Here is a 24560-nt window from a genome sequence, read left to right as displayed (position 1 = left end):
ATTGTACGTCTAATAGACCTATAAAGGTTTACCGTTTATTTGTATAGAGCTGGGGTTTTTTAAATTGGGTTTTCACTTTTTATTCGTTTCTGTTTTGCTGCAATCCTATAGAGAAAGTGTATCTGGTTATTTTCCACAATGCTACTTTGAAATCTGTGCAAACTGAAGTAACTGGTGGTTGCTGTTGTTTGCAGTCTGTTTAGCTACAGAAGTGTATTGGTATCTCCTCAGTGCATCAGCACAGTTGCCATGTAGGGTCTCTCTTCCCCTTCTGCCCTTTTGATTTTCTGCCGTTTTTGTTTTTCTGTGTATTTCTTGGTGTTCTATTTATAATATCCTCTCCTCTCCCTCTTCTTCACTCCCTACTCACTAGAAGGCTACATATTGCTCAGGGTGGAGAGGTGGTATCCGTTCGTGGCTTTGTGGGGCCACGAGATCTTATGATCTTGTGGCTGAGAAGAAATGCTTGGATAAGTGGGCTCCTGGCTGAACATGCATAGATATTTATGCAAGTCACTTGAGGCATCTTTCACAGAGCTGCTCACCACTTTAACTGCAGCTGTTGGTGAATATTTTGAAGTGGAGTGGGCACAGGTGAATCTAGAGTTGGGCAGCATTCTCTGGTCCTACTCAGCAGGCTAGTCTGATGCCCCTCCAAGAGGGTCAGCCCTCTCAAGGTATATAGGTACCTCTTTCCTGTGATCACATGTAAAATGGTCAGGGAGAGGGGCTAACACAAACATCCATAGATGTACAGCCATCAAGATCACCTCATCTCACAATCAGCTCTTCCAAGCTGCTCCGGTTAATCTCTCCACCATTCAATATATGTTCACCTGACACAATGACAGAAGCAGCAGTGCATGCAGATAATTCCCAGTGGCTATGGCCGCCTCTAGGAGGGCAGAGTTAAGGGTTGTGTGGGTGTGTACCTTAACTGTGTATTTCCCGGTTTTCGGACATTCCTTTTACTGCATTCAACATTCTGAAAGGACATGATACAACTGGGTAACCTTAACTCTTCATTAACAAAGGTTTTTGTCAGTAAACATATGGCCACGGTTATAAATGAAAAGCTGGTTATACTTCTTATTTCATATTTACCCACAATGGGTCTCCAGTTGTCTGGTGCTTTGAGGCAGAATCAGACTTGTCTGTTAGAAGGGCTTAGCCCTCTGTCACGAACAGCAAAACTAGCCAGTTTATTCTGTTTCCACAGCTGCGTAGAAAGATTCCAGACCACCTCTGCAGAGCACTTATTTTCAGAATTTGTATGTTCATTATTAGTCTTTCTAAAGCTGGATACTTTTCAACTGGACACACAAACTTGAGAATTTATATGGCTTTAATTGAATTTCATTCTGAGTTAAAATGAGGCAAAATAAATAAAGGAAGCAAGAAGTGTAAAGTGCTCCTCATAAGTATCTCCAGATTTGCATTGAATGGGATTTACCTTTTTCTGCTCCCAATGAGAGAGAGTTTTCACTTTTCAGACAGCATGTTGTATGAACTAGCACTTCCATGGGTGAACCAACTTTTCTGTCTGAAGCAGCACTCTCCTTAGGATTTTCCTCAAAAGTGACCAGACATTTAAAAGTGGTTAATGCTTCTAGTGGGAACACAGTCTAGTTTTGTAGCAGGAATACCTTTTAATTCTATCCTGAATTTCTCATTCTGCTTTTGAAAGAGACTGCTCATTCAGTCTTGCATCCACTCTGAACTTCTGGGATCTTCCACCCTGAGCCTTTTAAGCAGACCAACCTGCCTGTGAAAAAGAAGGCTATGGAATAGTTACTTTTAATCTCGAGAGACTACAGTCTCTCAATAGACTTTTTTTTTCTTAAAAAGACCAGTTGGAAAGAGGAAGGGGGTCATGTGGAGAACAAAAGTATTTGATCACATGATTTAAGACTGTACTGTAGTTTGCCAAGTGAAGCAAGGTCTAACACTGAACTCTGTAGCATCTGTTTCTGTCTGTAATGTGATAACTTTGGAACGGTGGAAAGCTGCATCCAATCAATTCCAAAAAATCAGGGAATGTCCTAGGAGGCATCATTAGGCACAGCTCACAAAGGAATTGGTAGGATGGGGGTACATGTGTAAAGTGGTGGTGGTTTGGGAAGCAGGGACCTGTTTGGGTGTGGACTTGAGGAGGGGCAAGCGGAACCATGGATGGAATGGTGGAAATGCATAGCCCTTGCTACAAGGGGAAAAGGGGCTGTGGGTGAAAAGAGAGTGCTCAGAGCCTCTGCAGTGAGGGGGAGAATAGAGGACAGTGGTTTAGGGGGAAAGGGTAGAAGTTGTAAGAGGTCCCTGAACTGGAGGGGTATGAGAACGTAGCACATAGGAAGCTTGTGAGGGTGGCTGGGGGAATAAGTAATGCAAGGTGCCCCTGGCGTGTACAATGAGATCTGCCTCCAAAAGCTACAAAATATGTGACCCTGTGTGTGTGCGCGCGCATGCGTGCACACGGGGGTGTGGAATGAAGTATTTTTGAAAAATAAATATTTTAATTCCTCTGAGAAGTTTACCATGCAACCCTAAGGTTATTCTAACGTAGCTAATTCAATACAAAAAACCTAAGATGTAAAAAAGAAAAGTAAATCCATTACATAGAATTATTGACTTCGCAAATAAACCTTTAGAACTACATAAGAATGGCCATACTGGGTCAGCCCAATGGTCCATCTAGCCCAGTATCCACCAGAAACAGTTGAGCCTTTTTTTAAAATAGGAAGAGTGTCGGGGAGAGGGACACACAATAGATTTATCATTTATGCAGTTTTTTCTGAATGGCTCTATTGCAGGAGTGGGCAAAACTACAGCCGATGGTCTGCTTTAATCCCCGGTGGTCCGGCCGGGGTGCTGGGTCGGGGGCCGCACCACGTGGCTCGGCCCCGCTTCAGCTGGGACACAGGGTCGGGGGCCGTACCATGCGGCTTCCGGAAGCCGCAGCATGGCCCCACTCTGGCTCCTGTGTGCTCCAAAGGGAGCTGCAGGTGCGGTGCCTGCAGATGGGGCAGTGTTCAGAGCCGCCTGGCCGCATCCCTGAACCTCTCCCAGCCCTGATCACTCTCCAGACCCCTCAATTCCAGTCCAAAGCACCCTCCTGCACCCCAACCCCAATTTTGTGAGCATTCTTGGCCCACCATACAATTTCTATTTACTGATGTGGCACGAGGGCCACAAAGTTTGCCCACCCCTGCTCTAGTGCCTCAGTGGTTTGACACAGAAACTTGAAATCTGAAAGAGGAAGTGTCCTTACTGCAGATTTATCTTCCTGTGGTCTGGTGAAAATCTGTTTTATTTGGCCAAGTTAGAAAACATTCGCATACATATGCAGTTCTTTGTTTTAAGGTTTTGGCACTGTGCTTAAATAGATATGCAAACTACACCAAATGAAGACTTCCATCTATGATTTCATTTTTCAATTGGCTGTACATATATGTATGAAGAATAAAGTTGACTGGCGTTTTGCTTTTAAATGCATAGATGTGTCTGAAATAGGATTTATGAGGGTGGGTATGTATAAAGAATGCATGTGAAATAAAACTGAAGTTAGATGTAGCTAATAATATCAAATTAGGCACATGTAATTAATGAAGCAGAGGTTCACAGGAGTCCTTGCCCCATTGAGTGTCCTTACTGTTCTGTGAATTCTACTAGTGTCTTCTTACATGAGACCTGCAATTGCTGTAGTTAAGGACATAAATTAGTTGAATTTTTGAAGTTTTTTCCTAAATACTATTGGAGTCCCCTCATTCTACAATCTTTTAGTATATCCTTAAAATGTAAGGATTTTTAAGAGCTGGTCTACAGTGAGACCATATGTCAGTTTAGCTACGTCTCTTGGGCTGTGAAAAATCCACACCCCTGAGAGACGTAGGTATGCTGTCCTAACCCCCAGTGTAGACAGAAGTAGGTCAACAGAAGAATTCTTCTGTCGACCTAACTACTGCCTCTTGGGAACCCCTCCTGTTGGTGTAGGCAGTGTCTGCAGTGCAGCTGCACTTCTGTAACTGTTCAAGTGTAGACATATGCCAATAGAAAGTATTCTTGCATTACATGAGCTTTGAGTATTTATTTGTAGTATAGTAGGATGATAAAAAGCAGTTTTAACTTAAATCAGATTAAATGTGTTTATGCTAGCTCACATTAGAATTTGCTAGGTCAGTCACCCCCTTCCCAAAATAGTAGTGAAAGCTGCTTAAAAAATTGACCCTTTTTATGACCGAGATCCACCTGTTTGGAGTTGATGGGTAATCTAGTATGAAACGTAGCTTATACAAGCCATTACACGACTTTTTGCTTTGTCTGTCACATAACAGTCCTTTTTGAAATAGATATATTTCAATTTTCTCTCTGCTTTTAGTAATAGTAATCAAAACCAATGGCAGCTCTCTACAGATTTTTTTCCCTGATGCTGTGTTGGTAGGAAAAGGAAAGGTAAAATGTTTGGTAGATCAATATTGAAGTTCTCTTGAGCAGTGGGCAGACCTGATGATGACACTTCTATCCTCCATGCTCCTTCGGTAAGTATGAGTAACCCCTAAACCTTCCTGCCAGCATCACCACAAAAACTTCATCAGCAGACAATGCAGAACACAGTGACAATGGAGGGCATGGTGATGAAGCATATGATTTAAGATGGCATATGAGGGTAAGCTGCATTATATACATAATCAATGACCAGTTGCTACATCTGTGGGCAGATAAGGCTTTTCACTCAGGTTGACTACTCATCCTGGAGAAGGACAACTCCAGAACCAAATCCTGCACCAGTATCCGCTCCCATGCTTATAACATCTATTACACCATCAGGACAACAGCTGATTGTGCAAGAAAGCAGAAATGGCTCTGCACAAACATCTCTCTTAAATCCATTCATAGTGCAGGTTGTTCAGACAACTCATTTAACTCAGTTAATGTACCAGAGTCCTGTGGTGATGGGGACAGGCAGAGGATGCTGCTGACACTCCTTAGTCACTCTGCAGACAGGTGGCCTGAGAGTGGTGATTGTTTTCCACAGATCAAGGCAGATCTGGAGCTCATATCCTCCTGAGGTGACAGAGCAGGTCTTTTTATGCACAGCATTGCTTTCCCCAATTCAGGAAAAGGGACTAAAAATAATCCTGAACACAACCTGCCCCTTCCATATCTGTCAGGCTACTGCTCCTGATTGGTCATCCAACACAGCGGTCACAATAAAACAAAAATTCAGATGGACATTTGGGTAATGGAATGACCAAATATAGGAATGTAGAACAGCTCTTATTGCCAAAACACTGAAGATTTATAACAGACATTGCTGCCCTCAGTGAAACCAGACTCACTGATGAATCACACCTTTGAGGAGGTGGGATCAAGATACACCTACTATTGGATTGGCAAGGCCAAGGAGAAGCCAAGGCAGTTGGGGGTAAGGGTAGCCATCCTACCTGACATTGCCAGAAGCTTGACTTGGTCCCCAAGGGAGTCAATGACCAATTTATGGTGCTCCATGTAAACTTGTCCAGAGACCAGTATGCCACCATTATCAGTGCCTACACACTGACACTAACTCGTAATAAGAGGAGGTTGACAGGCGTTTTATGAAGATCTCAGCAGGGTTGTAAGAGGGGGGGCCGCACCAAGGTCTCCATAATGTGTGTGGCCCCAAATCCGATGATATAGCCTTTGTACCTGCAGCAGTTGGTGACCAGAAGGTGATATTCTTTCTCACAGACAGAGCACTTTGTAGTCTCCTCCTGAACTGTCAATCCCTATGTCTGAGGGAGCCATTGACTTATTCCTGCAGCATCTTGTCATGAAAGAGCTGTTCGTGGACCCCTTTTTAGACAGTGTTACTGAGGCCATCAAGCAGCTGTTCATGAGCAAGTCTCCAGGCCCCGATGGCATTGCACCTAGTATACAAATGTGAAGGTGTCCGCCTGATGAGGGAGCTCACCAGCCTTTTCAAAACTCTATTGGAGCAGGTACACAGGTGTATAAGGATGTTTTCATAGTCCATCCATAGAAAAAGAAGTGATGCATATTGTGACAACCATTGCAGAATCTCTTTGCTATCTATAACAAGGAAGATCCTTCTGTGACCTCGGCATGCTTGTATCTCAACTACTGGATTGGGTGTATCTAGAGTCACGGTATGGCTTTCATTCTGGTTGTGGCACCATAGACATGTATTTGTCTGTCTGCAAAGATCAAGAGAAGTCTTGTGAACGGAACAAGGATCCCTGCCTGGTGCTTATTGACCTGATAGAGGCCTTTGGTGCAGTGAGTCACAAGAGCCTATGGAAACTCCTTCATAAATTTGGCTGCCCAGAGATGATTGTCATCTGGTAATTTCATGATGGCCAGGGTGATGGAGGAGTGTGGTGACTCATCAGTAGCCTTACCTGTACCAACATCATCTAATGATGCGTAATGTGTCTCGTGTCATCTTTGCCATTGTTTTTTCAGCCATTGTCTTGTTCACATTCCAGGACTTTGATGGAGGTGTACACGTTCAGTTTAGATTGGATGGGGGTGGCAGCTAGGCGTCTATTCAGTCTACATGGATTCAGGGCCCACACCAAGGTAACTGAACAGCTATTAAGAGAGCTCCTGTTTTCTGATGACTGTGCCCCTCATTGCACACACACATTCAGTTTATTGTGGACCTTTCTGCCGAAGCCTCAAAATTCTTCAGTTTTACAGTGTCTGAAAAAGATAGAGATAATGTACCAGTCAGCACCAGCATTGCAAGCCTCAGGATCCCACCTCTCTACTTGGTCAGGAAATTCTGCTGCCTGGGTAGCATACTTTCCAGCAACACCATGTTGGATAATGAGATCATTCAGTTCCCAGTAAAGGCCAGCTTGGCCTTTGGCAGGCTCACCCACAGACTCTGGAGGAAACGTGGAGTCCGCCTAAGAACCAAGATAAAGATCTATCATGCTGCTGTACTGACCTCACTCCTGTATCACCGTGAGACATGGACACTCTGCACATGTCACCTTACACAGCTAAAGAGCTTTCATAGTCATTGCCGGAAATCAGTCTGCAACATCAAGTGGCAAGACAGGATACCCAATCTTGAAGCCCTTAAGAAGTGCCAAATCTCTAGCAGTGAGAGCATGCTCATCAGGGCTCAACTTCAATGGATTGGACACATTGTCCACATGGAGGTTTCTGACATACTGAAAGCCATGCTGTTCAACCAGCTGAGCATGACCTGCTCTAAGGATCAACCTCACCTTAGATATAGATACTTTGAAAGCCAACTTAAAAACATGCATAGACCTTAGAATCTGGGAATTTGTTGCATTGAACAGACCCAGATTGAGAGGTTTTTGCCATGAGGCTGTGTCCACTTGTGAGGAGTGGCATGTGAGATCTTTGCAAAAAAAAAATAAAATAAAATAAAATAAAAAAAAATCATAAGGCCAGTGCCTCCAACTCTCCCCGCAACCGTATTTGCAAATCCAGGATTGGACTTGCTTCCCATGTGAGAAGCCATAAAAACAAATAAACCCAGAATTCAGGTCAACAGTAGCGGAACACACATCTGTCGACGCGATGGGAGAATCCAACATTGCAAACTGTTAGGAGTATGTTTATTGGATCTTATTTTTCTCTCCCCTTTTCAGTTAATTAGTATTCCTCCATTAAACTACCCAAATCATTGAATTTCTTGTTCGCTAAATCTCACTCTTCTACCAGATCATGGGGTGACTTTTCACGTGTATGTATTCCATAGTGTCAAATATGCTGGGAACATCTTCGGTGGTGCAAGTTCACTGGTAACCAAACATTCTTTTGGGAGGCTCTGCATATTCCAGTTTATGGGATACTGCACCACCTTGTGGTAAAAACCCTCTTCTAGGAGCCTCAGCTAGTGCGCTTTTGTTCTCTCCTTTATCTTTCCAGATGTACTGAGAGTGAGGCTGTATAGGGGGTGGAGCACCCTCCTCACCTCCATTCCTTCCAGTGCATGCCTGGATGGATGTGAACTCCTCCAATCTCTTTGAGGGTACTTGTTTGTTCCAAAACAGCTAGTTAGTGTTAGCTTATAGTAAGTTAGCAAGAAGTTAGTGTCTCCCCAGTTTGGGGGTATGGTAGAATCAGAAAAGCAAAAAAGTTGTGCTTCCTGCTTTGCTTTTTTCTCAATTTCAGATAACCACATGCGGTGCATGGTGTCTGAGAGAAGGCCAGGCATCTTCTGGGTGTTGGATCAGTCAGACCTTCACCCCCAGGGCCTGCAAGAATGGGGAGATTCATCTGCAACTCTTTCTGATTAAGGAAGCTCTGGGGGTTAGAGACACCGGATCTGTTCAGACTTCGGTTGCAAGGTCTAAAGAGTTTAGTCTCAATCCGGTGACCTCCATCTGTTCTGGTCAACTGAAGAGTTCTCAGAAGCCAGAGCCCCTATAAGGGTGGATTTGGTTACTGCATTTCCCTCAGTCAAGCCCCCAAGCTATTCATGTCTGAATCGAGACTGCATGGTCAGATCTCAGTGCCCTGGTTCTGGAAGAAAGGTCGGGGTCTAGCTCAGCTGCTCTTGTTGGTGCCATCTCTCTTGTCTCACAGTGATTCAGCTCGGATATAACTCCGGTGACTGCAGAACTAGGGTCTGTTCTGACTGCCTCTTCCACTTCCTGGAAGATTGACGTAAATGGTGCCTCTGAACTAGGGCCATCAGCACTTTCGGATTTGGATGCTGTGGCACCGAGGAAAGAGAAACATAGGAACAAGACCGTCAATGTTAGCAGTGCCGGTTCCTGCGCATCAGAGCTATCAAATCTATCCAATTCTGATAGGGCCACTACGAGCCAGAAGCAGAGACCCATTGCATCTCCAGCTTCAATAACGAAAGATATGAGCCCATGTGTATCATTGGATCCGATGACATTCAGACCTTCAGATCCATTGTCACTTCCTGACCTGATCTATGTGTCCATTCCGCATGCCTCCTTGGTTCTGGAGTGCTCGATCACTGTGGTAGCCCATGTTCATCTCTCGGCTTTGTTGCATGCTTTGGATCCAGGTGTGAAGCGCATGGTGCCTAAAAGAAGGCATGTGTCCTCAGTTCCAGAGTTGTCGACTTCATCTCCTGTTAGGAAGGCGAGACCAGATTCTGTTGCTGGTTCTTCCTGGAAAAGCTTCCTGATTCCTCCTCCTAGAAACTTACAGGGTCTCCTCAGGATGCATTACTATCCACAGTACGCTTCTCTGGTCCCTTTTCCAGGAGGAGGCTAGAAGAATATAGAGATCTGTAGCAAGGTTCAGACCACTCTTCATTCCACCCTCATTTGCATGTTCCTGACCCCCAGTTGTTGGAGTGACAGGCAGTCCTGGGGCCCATGGCCTTGTTGGAGGCCACTTCGGTCTCCTCGTTCATCTTCTGTGTGGATGGAGAGGTGATAGCCCAAAGATCCTCATATCTGATGTCTCCAGACATAGGCACTGACTTTTGTTTTTGCCAGTGTGTGCTTTGGAAGAGGGGACATGTGTGTTTGAGAGGGCCACTTTGCCAATTTTGGGGGAGGCTGTTTTTCAGCATACTTACACACTTCTTCCATAGTCTAGTAACTGTCTGTCATTGGTATTTAAATAATTGTTATAAACTACATAATTACATTACAATGATTTCAATATACTGTAATTTATAATCACCTACATGCTGTCTTCACTTAACGTCCTAGTTTAAAGACCTTATGTCTCACTGTAGCTTTCAGGATGAAACTGTCAGCAATCTTATTCACATCTAGTTCCCTGGTATTGTCTTGATGCACGTTAAGGACAACTACATTATTCAGTTGTGTCTGTTCCATTGATGACTGGAGATAATTTTTAAGTCTTCTCAAGCTGGAGAATGGTTCAGGATGATACAGGAACAGTGAAAAGGATTCTTATAAATTTGCAGCACTCTGGAAACATATTGCTTCCAGGGTACTGGAAATGACTCCAAGATCTTTCTTGATGAGTAACAGCTAATTTAGGTACCATCATTTTGTATATATAGTTGGGATTATATTTTGCCATGTGCATTACTTTGCATTTAACATGGAAACAAAATAGCAGATGAAATTCAATCATCCAGTTTTGTGAGATCCCTTTGTAACTTATTTGCAGTCTGTTTTGGACTTAACTATCTTGAGTAATTTTGTATAATCTGCAAACTTTGCCGCCTCCTTGTTTATCCCTTTTTGCAGATCATTTATGAATATGATGAACACAACTGGTCCCAGTACAACCCCCTTGGGGACACCACTATTTACTTCTCTCTGTTTTAAAATTGGACCATTTATTCCAACACTGTTTCCTATCTCTTAACTGGAGTGTGTGAGAATGCTTTCAAGATCATCTAACGATTCTTAATTTAATTTAATGGCAAGCCTTTTGTTATCTTAATCACCATGCCTCTGTTTATAAACAAACTCCCTGCCCCAAGGGCAGAAGTTGTTAGCAGCACAGAACTCATCACATTCAACACTCAAGCTCTGGCTCCTGGGTAGTGAGCACCCACAATTTTTTTTTCCTGTGGGTGCCTGAGCCCCGGAGCACCCTTGGAGTCGGTGCCTGTTTCCCCAGATCAGTTGACAGTACAGATAGTGACACCTGAGACTCAATTGGAGGGAGAATGAAGAGAGATTTTTCCTCTGTTTGAACAGGAGCATTTAGGTCAGGCTCAATTCTGTCACTGGACGAACATGTGGAGATGGCTTCAGCCTCCTCTCCTTCAGAGGACGCTATGCAGTTCCATGATTTGGTGTATTGCATGGTGTACACTTTGAATCTCCATGTGGTACTGATGGGAAGAGACTTGTCACTTGAGTATTTGCTGCTGCTGCTGCTGCCAAGAGAAGGATATCACTCCCCATCCTGGATGGGTTGTTACTGCTGGCCAAATCTGCACAGTCATCAAACCATTTCTGAGAAAGCAAGCTATCAGATACTCTCTGAAAGGTTTTCTTATTTTCCCTACCCACCCTGTGGTGGTGCAGGGCTTGCCTGACAGTGTATCTCAGCCTTCTCCTGTCATTTTATTGGCAGGTCAGAATGTAGTCAAACATTCCCTCAGGATCTCCTTTGATGCGTCAGACTCTTCTGTCAAAGAAATGACTTCCGCTGTGACCATCAGGAGGGGTATGCATGGCTTCGGTCCTTGTCTCTAGCTGTGGACACTAGAACTAAACTGGGAGGATATTCCCTTCCAAATGGCTCTTTTTCAGTGAAAAGACTGATGCTTTATTAGAAAAACTAAAGGGCCCCAGATCAACAACCTGATCTGTGTGGTTGATTCCATCTACTCCAAGGAGGCCTTCCACTCCTTTCCGATACGAGAGACAGCACTACACCCAGCATGCAGCATCCTACTCTTCATCAAAAATATCAACAACCTGTAGCCTCACTGAGCCATTATAGAAAGGGACCTTTCAAATAAGCTTCCAAATCCAAACAACCTGCTTTCTCATCAGCACCCTCATCCTGGAACATGAAGCCTCCGTTTTGATGAGATGCTGGAGAATCAAAGCACTTTTCTCCCCTTTCTTTGGAGACAGTCTAGCCCTTTTCCTCAACATATGGAGGCAGATTACATCAGACCAAAGGGTCTCATGGAAAAGTGCAGTTTTATGTGTAATTTGAAAGAGTGCCTCCCCCCAACTTCCCCTACCCATCCCTCTTCAGGGGCCCTTCTCACAAAGTAATTCTTCTTGTGGCAGTGGAGAGGTTGCTTCTGATAGGAGCAGTCAGGTAGGTTCCTGCTTACCTGGATAGACAAGAGTTTTTACTCCTAATATTTTCCAGTGCTCTCCCCCCCCCAATAAAAAAAAATGGGGGGCAGGAGGGGGAGAAGTTTGGCTGATACTATACTTGAGGGAGTTGAACAAGTACAGTCATAAGTTCTGATTCTGTATGCTGACCCTGACTTCCATAAACTCTTCACTGTTGCTTTTGGATTGGTTTGTGTAACCCTCAATCTAAAGGATACGTTTCCATATCACAATTTGCCCAAAATCATCAAAAGTACCTTTTGTTTCACTGTGTCTGGGCACCATTTCCACTACAATATGTTCCCCTTTGGCCTTTCCGTTGTACCAAGGTATTTAGAAAATGCCTTTCTGTGGTAGCAGTGTATCCGATGAATCAGTATTTGTTTATCCTTACTTGGATGATTGGCTACTGAAGACTGCTGTGCCTGAAGACCTGTTGCATCACATAGTCACCATGACCAATCCCTTTGTCAGACCTAGGGTTTTTTCCTCAACCAAAGTTGATTCTCTGGGTGTCACACAGAATTCCTTTCGATAGGTGACATATTGAATTCAGTAGGTAGGAGAATCAGAAAAATTCTCCCATCAGCTTCCATTTCTTGTGTTCTAGAATACTTACATCAGGGGTTGGCTGACTCACCATTCACGGTCCACTTGTTAGCCATCTCCACATATCTTTCTTTAGTTGATGGTAGATCGTTGTTTGTTCATATTTCGGTTTAAAAGTTTGTAAAAGGGTTATCTGAAATGTGTATCCTACTGTTTGAAAGCCTGTCCTTTCTTGGGGCCTCAGTTTGGTTTTGACCATGTTGGTAAAATTTCCATTCGAGCCATTGGCTGAGTGTTCATTTTAATCACTTATCAAAACGGCCTTCAGTATTGGCACTGCGCCAGCCAGGAGATTGCGTGAACTGAATGCAGGCATGGCTGATCTGCACCTTTTGTACTCTTTTTCATAGGACAAGATAATTCTTAGACCAGATTCTTGATTCTTGCCAACGCAGTGTCTGATTGCTTACAATCAGTGTGCCTCCCCCCCACGCCCCTCCCCCCACGCCACATTGATAAAGGAGAATCTTCCTCCTCAGTGGGATCTTAGAAGGGCTGTCGCCTATTTGGACAGAACTAAGTTTTCATAAAACACCTAGACTGTTTCATATGCAAACAACAACATGGAGCATACAATTTCTTCCCATACTATTTCCTAATGGATTAAACAATACGTTGCTGAGTGTCAAAGCTAGCAAAAGTTCCTGTACCTGTTTCAGTTCAACCATATTCTACTAGAGCTGTGGCTATTTTGTTTGCTTGTCTGAGGCAGGTACCGGTTGCTGCGATCTACAATCTGAACTTCAGTACAGACCTTCACCAAGCACTGTGCTCTGGATTTTGCTTCTAGAATGTATATTGGAAAGGCAGTGCTTCAGTTTTTATTCAACTAGGATTCTGTTCCTGCCTCCAGCATTGCTTATCAATCTCTTCCATAAGTGACAACATGCAGAGCCATTTAGAGAAGAAATGATGGTTACTTACCTGTAACCAGAGTTATTTGAGGTGGTGCTGCATATTCATTCTTCCCACCCTGCTTCCCCTCTCTGCAAGTCCTTGTTGTTGTATGTCTGGCTTTTTGGTGGAAAGGGACTGAGGTGGGGAGGATGCTCCCCTACATAGCCTTGCCCTCAATGCCTCAGGGATGCTGAGGAGAGGAGTGGGCACGTGAGAATGCTTAGAAGAGGGCAGAGATGGTGCAGTATCCCATAAGTGTGAATGGTTACAAGTAAGTAATTTTAATTTCATTTTGCTCTATCTATGGAGTGTAGCTCTATCCTTGATATTAACTTCTTTTCTATTTGTAAAAGAAGCGTGTTTGGAGAGGGTTGTTAAGTACATGGTTGACTTTAGTGAAGTATATATAAAGTATATTGCAGTGTTGTTGTAGTTGTGTTGGTCCTAGGATATATGAGAGACAAAGAGGGTGAGATAATGTCTTTTATTGGACCAACTTCTCTTGGTGAAAGAGACAAGATTTAGAGTTTCACAGAACTGCTCTTAAGCCTTCTGGAGCTTGAGAGCTTGTCTCTTTCACCAGGAGAAGTTGGTCCAATACAAGACACTACCTCATCCACCTTGTCTCTAACACTAAAGCATAGAAAGTTAGTCCCTAGAAAACCAAATTCAAGATCTAAATATAACCAAAAAGTAGACCATGTGTTAATCCTGGCTTTCGTGTCTAGCAGGGAAACTTTTAAAGGTACAAGTGTGAGTTATGTGCTTAACTCCCTTAATTTTCAAAGGGCATAACTGCCCTTTTTGTCTTCAAAAATCTCCCTAGATTACTAACTGCCTTTCATAACTGTCCACTTCTAGTGAATCCGGACGCTTTAATGTTAACAGTATATTAAAAGTATAGAACTTGTCATAGTTACAGATATCCGCATATCTCAAATGCTGTCTTGTACTCAGCTACATTGAACACTACTCTTCAACCACATAAGCAAGCAGTCAGCAGAGTCCTCAGACATTTAAACTGCATGCTTTTCTCTGGAGGAATTTCCTCCCCCACCTCCACATTTATCAGTAATGGACAGCTGCTGTTCCTCCTTCAATTTCCTCTTAAACAATAAGGATCAATACACTAGAGTTTCAATTTCCCCTTAAATAGTGAGTATCAATACTGCATTCTCAATTAACCATTAAGATATTCCTTCTTGGGTACACCACCTGATCATCTTGACCAGCCCACTGCTCCCTACAGCAGTATTCTAGTACAGCCAGACTTGAAGAAGCACTCCTTTATATTCAGATGCTAAAGATGCTCCCAAAAAAAATTAATTAAAAAAAAAAAAAACTTCGTTGAATACTCAGAGGATAACTCAACTCATCCCAATATAAGCAGCCCGCTCTCTGATTCCTCAGAGTCAAAGCAAATATGTAAAATGTGTCTTCCCTCCTCCCCCCCCCCCCCCAGCTTCCTAAAAGTGATTTAAGAGTTAGCAGTTGCTAGCTGGGATTTTCGGACATCTCTCTTGAAATAGGGACTGCTTCTTCATGTAATGATGAAGTACCTCAGAAGGTGACTATGAAAAGTGGACTTGAAGTTTGTCGGTATATGTTCTCCCTCTCCCTGGAATTAGAGGAAAAAAGTAGGGTTAAAAAAAATCTTCAGCTGTTTTTATATAGGTAATATTTATCTTAGGCCGCCTTCTGGAGGACAAAATGAAGGAGGTGCTAATAAAGGGGTAGCAAAACTGCCTGTAATATCTTAATATACAAAAGAGCTGCATATTACACTGTTACTTAGCATTATAACTAATTCCAGATGTTTTGACAGTGCACAGGGTTTTAATTTTACATGGTGTATATATCATTTGTTGTGTTGAAAGTAAATATAGATGTAGCCTACTTATTTTGTCAGATGGGGTCCAGTGGTTTCACTGATACTTTTAGCAAGCTAGCTCAATCAAAACTAGCTCAGGTATGCCTACACATGCTTCACTTACATTTCTCAGTAGCACAGCGGACATACCCTTAGGGTGCAGACTTTATCTTCTCAGCTAGTGTCATGGCTTCTGTTACAATAGTGCAAAGTCACTGTTCTCTGCTGAAAGACTTTTATTGTAATTGTGCTGCAAGGGGAAAATGTTTGGGGACCTTTTCAAAAGGACAATCTTGCATGCCTCAGAAAGACCTCGAGAAATAATTGCTTTTACCGAGACCAAAAAGAATCATCCAGCCATTTTTTAACTATTCTATTTGTTAAAACAGTAGACGTTTGACCTTAAAGTACCCTTTAATCCACATCCTGAAAGACACTCCAGGTTCTACTCCTTTCTTATTCTTTAATTCCAAGAAAGTTGGTTGTAAAGTAGCAGTACTGAACATCAAAGTCCTTGATTAACACCTGCAGAGATGTAGCTTTAAAATGGAAACCGTGAAATATATTTTCCTGATCATCTCCAGTGGTGGTAGTTTGTGATCAGTGACCTGAAGAAATGTTTATTTTGTATTCCAATTGATATCTCCCACAGAAAATTCCTAAGACTTGCTCAAGAGGACTGTTACAGGGTTCGCAAAAAGAAAAGGAGTACTTGTGGCACCTTAGAGACTAACCAATTTATTTGAGCATGAGCTTTCGTGAGCTATGCTTTGACCTAGCTATTTTTCCCCTGGGTTTTTACAAAATCCACATGGCACTGGATGCTGTATAGAGTTAGAATACATATCTATGCATTCTAAGGCAATCAGTTGGTTTGTGTAATTAGAATAGAGTTTGAAACTGCCAAGAACTGACTACCTTTAATTCTGTTTCTACGTAAGTATAATGAGCAATAGCAGAGGGAGGCACTCGGGCCCAAAAAATAAACTTGAAGTGGCCTCTCTGCCCCTCTTTCACAAGTGTCAGGAAGTTGGAAGGATGAGGGGTAAAGTACAAGACCTTCAAATATTTGGGGAAGCCTTTTATCTTGGGGGAAATAAGATCCTTTGCTTGACAAAAAAGACTGGGGGAGGGGGTTGTTTCAGACTTGAGATGTTTACTGGCCAGAGACTGATCCAAAAGAGCTGAGTCCCCACAGCAGGGTCCAGGGACAGTACAGTACCTTGCTAAGAATACCAGCTGTTACAACTGCTTACATTTTAATTTGCCCTACTAAAAGCTTTGTTTTCATGTTCTTTGTATTTCATTGCCTTTCAACTGTCCTTTTTCTGATGAGTTCTCTCTCATAAGTAGGTTAACTGGTTAACCACTATTGTGCTTCAAAGCCTAGGTAAGATATATTAAAGTATATTCAGAGGTTGTTGTCGTCAGTTCTTGTAGCTTCAATTATTATTTTAATATCCTTTTTTCTTATGTTTTCTAAAATTGTTATTAAATATCTAAACACTTAGAAAGATTATCATTGCTTTAATTTACTCTAAAATATGTATATATCCGCTGTTGTGGACAGAACTGTTCTCACTGCGAAAACGTAGCACCTAGTAAGGGTAAAAGCTGAAACATAGTGAATCAAACTGGAGAATTTCTTCTTATAGACCTTACTAGACTTTCATCTATCTTGAACATCTAACTGCATGCAACTAATACTGCATGCTGCTTCAACTTCTAAAGGCAGCACCATCTTGGGAGATGTTGAATGTTGGGGTGTGGGTTTTTGGTTTTTTTGAGGGCAAATTCTCTGTGCTCCAGTATATTTAGCATAAAGTATCCTATAATCCAAACTAAAAATTTTAGCCCTTAGAGTAATTTTTTGACAAAGTTCACACTGTTTACCAAAAAAGCAGATGTTTTACACATAAATTTGTTGAACTTGGTTTAATAAATCTGGTGGAACAGTACAGTGCAAAAAGTCTCCAAGTTGTCTTCATCTTTAGAGGCTTTGGAGATTTGTAAGTTGATTTTTATGTAGCAGTTTTCTCAAGTTGGAAAAATAATATACATTTTATACTTGACCATTTTTTTGAATGTTCCATCATGTTCAATGTGGTAATATTTACTTTAAAGCACAGGGAGAGGTAGTGGGAGGATCTCAAGCACTACCTTTTTGTTAACTATGGTGGAAAGCAAACAGAGTTCTGTGGTTGGTGGCAATAGGGGGCTCAAGCATCTCCTTGGTTTTAGTGGTGTATGCCTGATGGCAACTTGATGGCCTCTTTTATTTGCAGCCTGTCTGACAGCTAGCACTGAAAATTTAAGCTTCTGGCATTCTGACTTGCCAGTAGTGAAACCTTTGACAGCAAACAGCCAAGGAGGAGTGGTAGCTTTGAAATATAAATTGAGGGAAGCAGACAAGTATTCCAACTTTAACGCTATATCAAAGCTATCTTCCAAAGATCAGTATAACTTCCTTTTAAAGATAAGGAGGGCGAATAAATGTTTAGCAGTAGAGTGAAATATGGCCAACATATTCTGCTCTGTAGATATGCAGTTCTTTTTTAAAGAATAAGACTAACATGCTGCATTAGCAAAACTTATTGTGAAAATATATTTGCAAATCACTGACTTTGAAGATAAGTGTCCACTTAAGTGAAATAAGTAAGAGAACTTTGAACCTATTACATTTTTAATAAGCTAAACAGTTGATGTTATGTTTACACACCATTAACAAACCTTTAGAAATTCAGATAAGTTTAATACTGGACTTTCACATTTGAACATGTGATTCAATTCCATATTTTACTTTGATGTGATAAAATGACGTTTGTCCAATCAGTGTACAGTACTAGAATACTGAAAAATGCATTTAATAATGGGTTTACTAGTTAGAATAATGGGAGGGTTGATGTGTGGCCCAAATCTTCCTATCACTGTAGAATTAGCACAAGTGGAGGTTGGGAAAGGTCTTTTTAGTTTGTCATCAACCAAAAAGAAAACCCAACAGGAAGAACTGTCACAAAATTACTGTTGCTATATTTAAACTCCAGAATTACTCGAAGCAATGAAATTAAATTACCCATTTTACCCCAATGCACAATGAAAATTAGCCTTATTAGTATTTTTGTCGTACAAGCAGTACTAGGGAAAAAACCTCCAAAAGATTGGGATAGGCTACGATTTGAGAGCTTTCATGTTTTAAACTATGCCACAATTTTGGCTTGTCCAACTTATTTTTGGTTAATACTCTCTCCAATTTAAAATAAAAACTCTAATTTGGAAGAAACACCAGTGATGAGCACGCCTTCATCCATACTAAACAATGCAAAAGTTACTGCAGAAGAGGTGACTGCAGTCCTGGCTGCATGGTGGAGAAAATTACTTTTTCTCATCAAGTGATACTCATAGTAGAAGGATAACACAGACTGAATTGAACTTAAAACATGACCTTGCTGCTAAATTAAGGGTTCAGAGTGGGGAAAAGTGGAGTGCTCAGTATACTTACTCTTCAGATTTGGGTGTGTGGATATGAACTGTTAGAGTGTACAAGCCCTTCTTACCATTCTAGATCTGGATTTGATGGGAAAGGCAACTGGATGAGCATCTGATCATACCTCAGATGGAGCAAAGGTTGACCCTTTAGACTTATGGATCTAAACATCAAGAAAAATGGTGAGAGGAGTTGGGAGTGTTAAATATCTAGGAACGTCTGTCACTGCTCTTAATTTGAGAGAAAAGTCAGTCTGCATGAGTTTGTTGTTGGAATTGAAGAAGCCAAGGGAACAAACATTTTTAGGTGAAAGGAATCTTAAAAATAAGAAAGCCTTGGTTCCAGCCTCACTTGTATTCAAAAACTCACTAGTGCCAAATGAATGCATGGATCCCAGTGTCTAGTACCACTGGGTCAAAGAAGAGAACCCAGATCTGTGCTAGTTTCAGAATGGAGGATGGCAAAAGAGAAGACTCTCTATAAGAAGCTCCTATCTAAAGATCTGTGTCCTTCCGTGAGGGTTTTTTGTGTGGCAGGGAGCACATGTAAGATAAGACTATTGGCACGTGAGTTCCATCTGCATGGATCTTTCTGGAAAGTGTCACTGTTCCAAAGCAATCCCAAATCCTGACTGAGTTTGTTCCCAAGCAATACAGAGCAGATGAGGCAGAGTCAAATTGTCAGATGGGTTTTAAAGGTCACCTCTATCATATAATTTTAACCGAAGTTCCACCTTAAGGTGGGCCTGAGGGGTGAAGTCAGTATAGACGGACTGCCTTCTTGTTTGAAGTCAGTATAGACTGACTTGCCTTCCCTTAATCATTTGGAATTGTGGTCCATGGTTGACATGTAATGCCCATTGGTTGTTTTTTTTATTCTAACCTGGATCCATCATACTTTGAAATGATAGTTGCTGGAGGTACAGTTGTCTCCGTTCAATTAGCATTCTGGTGCCTGTATCTTTTCTTCAATCAAATGTAATATCTACTACTGTTTAGGTCCTCCTTAGAGGGTGTACCCAGTGATTTACTATTGGGTTCCTTTTAGTGATAGCTCTGCACTGAAGTACTGTATATACCCTTGAGGTCATCCGAGTCGCAGCTTCATTTTGAAGTTTGTATTAATCTGATTGTGAAACTGTCTTACTACCACCTACAGAATCTTTGTAGGCTGTGACCTATGCTGTCTCGCCAGGATCCTAGGACTTATGCATGCTTTTATCACATCCTTTGGTGGTATTGTGCTTTATTTGTGAGTCTACCTTCATAAAGTGCTCAGACTTTTATACTACACCAGTGAAACACTTGTAGGTTTTCCAAATTTATCCCTGTTCTTTGAGAATCACAAGATGAGATTCTGATGCAAAAGAATAGGCTACATAGACTACTAAAGACACTGTTTGGAATGATTGACTGTAGGGCTTTTAGTTGGAAACGTTTGAAAAGTGGCTATAGACCTTGTTTTTTCCCCAGACCCCAAAAGGTAAAAATTGTAAAAATATAGAAAATTAGATTCTGCTTGATTTCCCCTCCCTCTTCTTCCCCCCCCTCCTTTTTTGAAAACCCTTGGGCAGGGGGGGGGGGGGAGAGAACCACAGAGTGCTGGCCACATTAATTCTGGAGCCTATATTTGCATATTTTGGCTTCCGAATACAAAGTAATATAGCCTTATCAGTAAAACTCTAGCTGTACCTGTAAAAGTATATAATGTTAATCCCAGTTACCTCAAACTTTGAAGGGAAAAGTCTTCCATAGTAGCACTAATTTATGCATATTTTTCTTTAAACTATTTGACTTTTAATCTCCAACATTTTTTGTTTTGCTGGCCACATCTGGAAACATTGAAATAGAATAAGGATTAAAGACAAATGTTGAAGTTCAAATTGTGAACTTTCTCACAAATTCAAATCGAAACCATAATGTACAAAGGGCTAACAAATTACCTTCAGTGGATCGTTCTGCCTCAAAGATTGAAATCTTGGTAAATTAAAGGTGCTTTCTGCAGTGAAAAGCTTAAATTTAACATCTAGAATCTCTTCTAATAAAGTAGGCAAAATACTTCCAATGGAACCCTTTCTTAAATCAAAAGATGGAGTCCTTAGATTTATTTTCCAGCATCTGATACATAGTAACATTACCCTGACTACTTGTATGAGAGTGTTCTACAAATGTGCACATAGATTTGAACTTGTGCTTTAAAGATGTTAGAATGATTGCTCTGTTTGATCTGCAGATTCTTGTAAAAATTTTGATCTGCAGTAAAATTATCAAATATTGAGCTTTTGTTTTTGATGGACCATAGTTATCATAACCCATCTGAACAAAAATGAACAAAGTCAGTAAGTTAGGGTAGTTGTGTATGAAAGATAGATCTCTTGGGGAGCAACTATTACCCAAGACCGTGTCTTCACCTGGAAGATCCCTGTGGAGAGTTGAACACCCAACAAACCCCACTAACTCTAATCAAGACAATTGGATTTAAAAAAAAAAAAAACAAACCTCCAAATATTTTTGGACAACATGCCAAGAATGTATTTGAACTAATGTGTAAAAATATGAATGAAAACATACTTTAATCAATTTCTCTGTTGCTAAATCAGGGAAAACCTCCTCCACTGAATGAGAAAATCCAGACTGATTGTTGATACTAATTCTGTCCATTTACAGAATATAATCTAGTTCTTTTCATGCTCCGCTTTACAGCTGCTTCCTTGACAGGAGCCCCATTCTGTTGGGTTTATTTTTCCCTTTACTTCAGAAGAAGCAGTGCATCTTGGCTACGTGATTAATGCCTTGGACAATCTCCATGTAAGATTTATACTGATAATATCTGTAAGTGGTAATGTGCAACTGAGAGCTATTCTAAGATATTAAATGTATTCAATAAATTCTCCTTTCAGTGTGTACAGTTGGTTGTCTGGACTGTCGTGCTCTTCAGTAGAGTGAAGCTCTCTTTAGCCTGGTGACTTAGTCTTAGATGTTCTGATCTGAGTAGGGCACATCTGTGCCATTTGGGGATCATGATCGTTCTGTGAATAGCCAGCATTAATTTAACTATTTAATTTTTAGAAATAAGTTCTATGGTATGGTTCTGTTAAATTTTCAAGCATAGACTTCCCCCTAGTTCTGTCTTGGTCTCGACTCTATAAATGAAGGTTTGATCTTATAAAATAAGTGAGGGGGGGGAAATAGGTTGAAAAGCAATCTGCTAACATTTTGGCTCTCCAGTAGCTAGTCCATGTTTGCCTTTTGAATGGAATTAGCATTATTTACAATGTGTTGTGTCTAGAGGACAATAGCATATGATGCAGCATAATCTCAAAATCTCATACAATACGATCCATTAGGAAGAATCTTTAGAAATTTTATAAACTGTACCTATTAAGATGAGCAAGCTATTTTACTTGCAGTTGTTCTATGTCACTCTTACAGAGATATTGATAGTTTCCAAAAAGCAACAAAATTTGAAACTTGGTCATTTATATGTCACTTGTGGTTTAGTTTATTTATCCTGTTTGTGCTATTATACAAAAACCTGTAATTCAGGGGGCAATGGGGATCTGCCTAATATGGGTCTTTTGCCATATTCTCCTTAGGTATCTTGCAGAAGGGGGATGAAAACCTCTATAAGGAAACGAGTTGCGAAGGACGATTGGGGTATTTACTCCAAGGGAAAAGAGTGATAATGCTTGCAACTTGTTAGTAGTTAGTGTGTCAGTAGTTCTGTAGTTTATACTGTGGAACGCTTGAGATCTTAGGTCCTCTCATAGACCATTTCTTTTGTGACCTATCGTATGTAATACTGCACCTTCCTTTGTGACAACGAGAAAAGGAGTACTTGTGGCACCTTGGAGACTAACAAATTTATTTGAGCATAAGTTTTCATGAGCTACAGCTCACTTCATCAGATGCATTCAGTGGAAAATACAGTGGGGAGATTTATATACATAGAGAACATGAAACAATGGGTGTTACCATACACACTGTAAGGAGAGTGATCACTTAAGATGAGCTATTACCAGCAGGAGAGCGGCGGGGGGGGGTGTGGGAGGGGGGAGAGAAAACCTTTTGTAGTGATAATCATGGTTGGCCATTTCCAGCAGTTGACAAGAAAGTTTGAGGAGCAGTGGGGGGGGGGGAATAAACATGGGGAAGTAGTTTTACTTTATGTAATGACCGATCCACTCCCAGTCTCTATTCAAGCCTAAGTTAATTGTATCCAGTTTGCAAATTAATTCCAATTCAGCAGTCTCTCGATGGTGTCTGTTTTTGAAGTTTGTTTTGTTGAAGAATTGCCACTTCTAGGTCTGTAATCGAGTGACCAGAGAGATTGAAGTGTTCTCCAACTGGTTTTTGAATGTTATAATTCTTGACGTCTGATTTATGTCCATTTATTCTTTTATGTAGAGACTGTCCAGTTTGACCAATGTACATGGCAGAGGGGCATTGCTGGCACATGATGGCATACATCACATTGGTAGATGTGCAGGTGAACGAGCCTCTGATAGTGTGGCTGATGTGATTAGGCCCTATGATGTCCCCTGAATAGATATGTGGACACAGTTGGCAACAGGCTTTGTTGCAAGGATAAGTTCCTGGGTTAGTGGTTCTGTTGTGTGGTGTGTGGTTGCTGGTGAGTATTTGCTTCAGGTTGGGGGTCTGTCTGTAAGCAAGGACTGGTCTGTCTCCCAAGATCTGTGAGAGTGAGGGATCATTTTTCAAGATAGGTTGTAGATCTTTGATGATGCGCTGGAGAGGTTTTAGTTGGGGGCTGAAGGTGACGGCTAGTGGTGTTCTGTTACTTTCTTTGTTGGGCCTGTCCTATGTATTAGGTGACTTCTGGGTACTCTTCTGGCTCTGTCAATTTGTTTCTTCACCTCAGCAGGTGGGTATTGTAGTTGTAAGAATACTTGATAGAGATCTTGTAGGTGTTTGTCTCTATCTGAGGGGTTGGAGCAAATGCGGTTGTATTGTAGAGCTTGGCTGTAGACAATGGATTGTGTGGTGTGGTCTGGGTGAAAGCTGGAGGCATGTAGGTAGGAATAGCGGTCAGTAGGTTTCCGGTATAGGGTGGTGTTTATGTGACCATCGCTTATTAGCACCATAGTGTCCAGGAAGTGGATCTCTTGTGTGGACTGGTCCAGGCTGAGGTTGATGGTGGGATGGAAATTGTTGAAATCATGGTGGAATTCCTCAAGGGCTTCTTTTCCATGGGTCCGGATGATGATGATGTCATCAATGTAGCGCAAGTAGAATAGGGGCATTAGGGGATGAGAGCTGAGGAAGCGTTGTTCTAAGTCGGCCATAAAAATGTTGGCATACTGTGGGGCCATGCGGGTACCCATAGCAGTGCCGTTGATTTGAAGGTATACATTGTCCCCAAATGTGAAATAGTTACGGGTAAGGACAAAGTCACAAAGTTCAGCCACCAGGTTTGCCGTGACATTATCGGGGATAGTGTTCCTGACGGCTTGTAGTCCATCTTTGTGTGGAATGTTGGTGTGGAGGGCTTCTACATCCATAGTGGCCAGGATGGTATGTTCAGGAAGATCACCGATGGATTGTAGTTTCCTCAGGAAGTCAGTGGTGTCTCGAAGATAGCTGGAGTGCTGGTAGCGTAGGGCCTAAGGAGGGAGTCTACGTAGCCAGACAATCCTGCTGTCAGGGTGCCAATGCCTGAGATGATGGGGCGTACAGGATTTCCAGGTTTATGGATCTTGGGTAGCAGATTGGAACCCCGACCTGGGGTATTCTGGGGTGTGTCTGTGCGGATTTGTTCTTGTGCTTTTTCAGGGAGTTTCTTGAGTAAATGGTGTAGTTTCTTTTGGTAACCCTCAGTGGGATCAGAGGGTAATGGCTTGTAGAAAGTGGTGTTGGAGAGCTGCCTAGCAGCTGCTTGTTCATATTCCGACCTATTCATGATGACGACAGCGCCTCCTTTGTCA

At 41.8% G+C, this 24560-nt stretch overlaps 1 protein-coding gene across 2 annotated transcripts in view; it reads left to right on the top strand.

Moving 5' to 3' along the window:
• Positions 1-24560, top strand: part of NFATC3 (nuclear factor of activated T cells 3) — a 140657-nt gene that overhangs the window by 36353 nt on the left and 79744 nt on the right. The window lies entirely within an intron of this gene.

The sequence above is a fragment of the Lepidochelys olivacea genome (genome assembly GCF_965140295.1).
Source record: "Lepidochelys olivacea isolate rLepOli2 genome assembly, chromosome: 12".
Taxonomy (NCBI): domain Eukaryota; kingdom Metazoa; phylum Chordata; order Testudines; family Cheloniidae; genus Lepidochelys; species Lepidochelys olivacea.
Note: the sequence above shows the minus strand (reverse complement) of the source record. Positions and strands in the feature narration are given on the sequence as shown.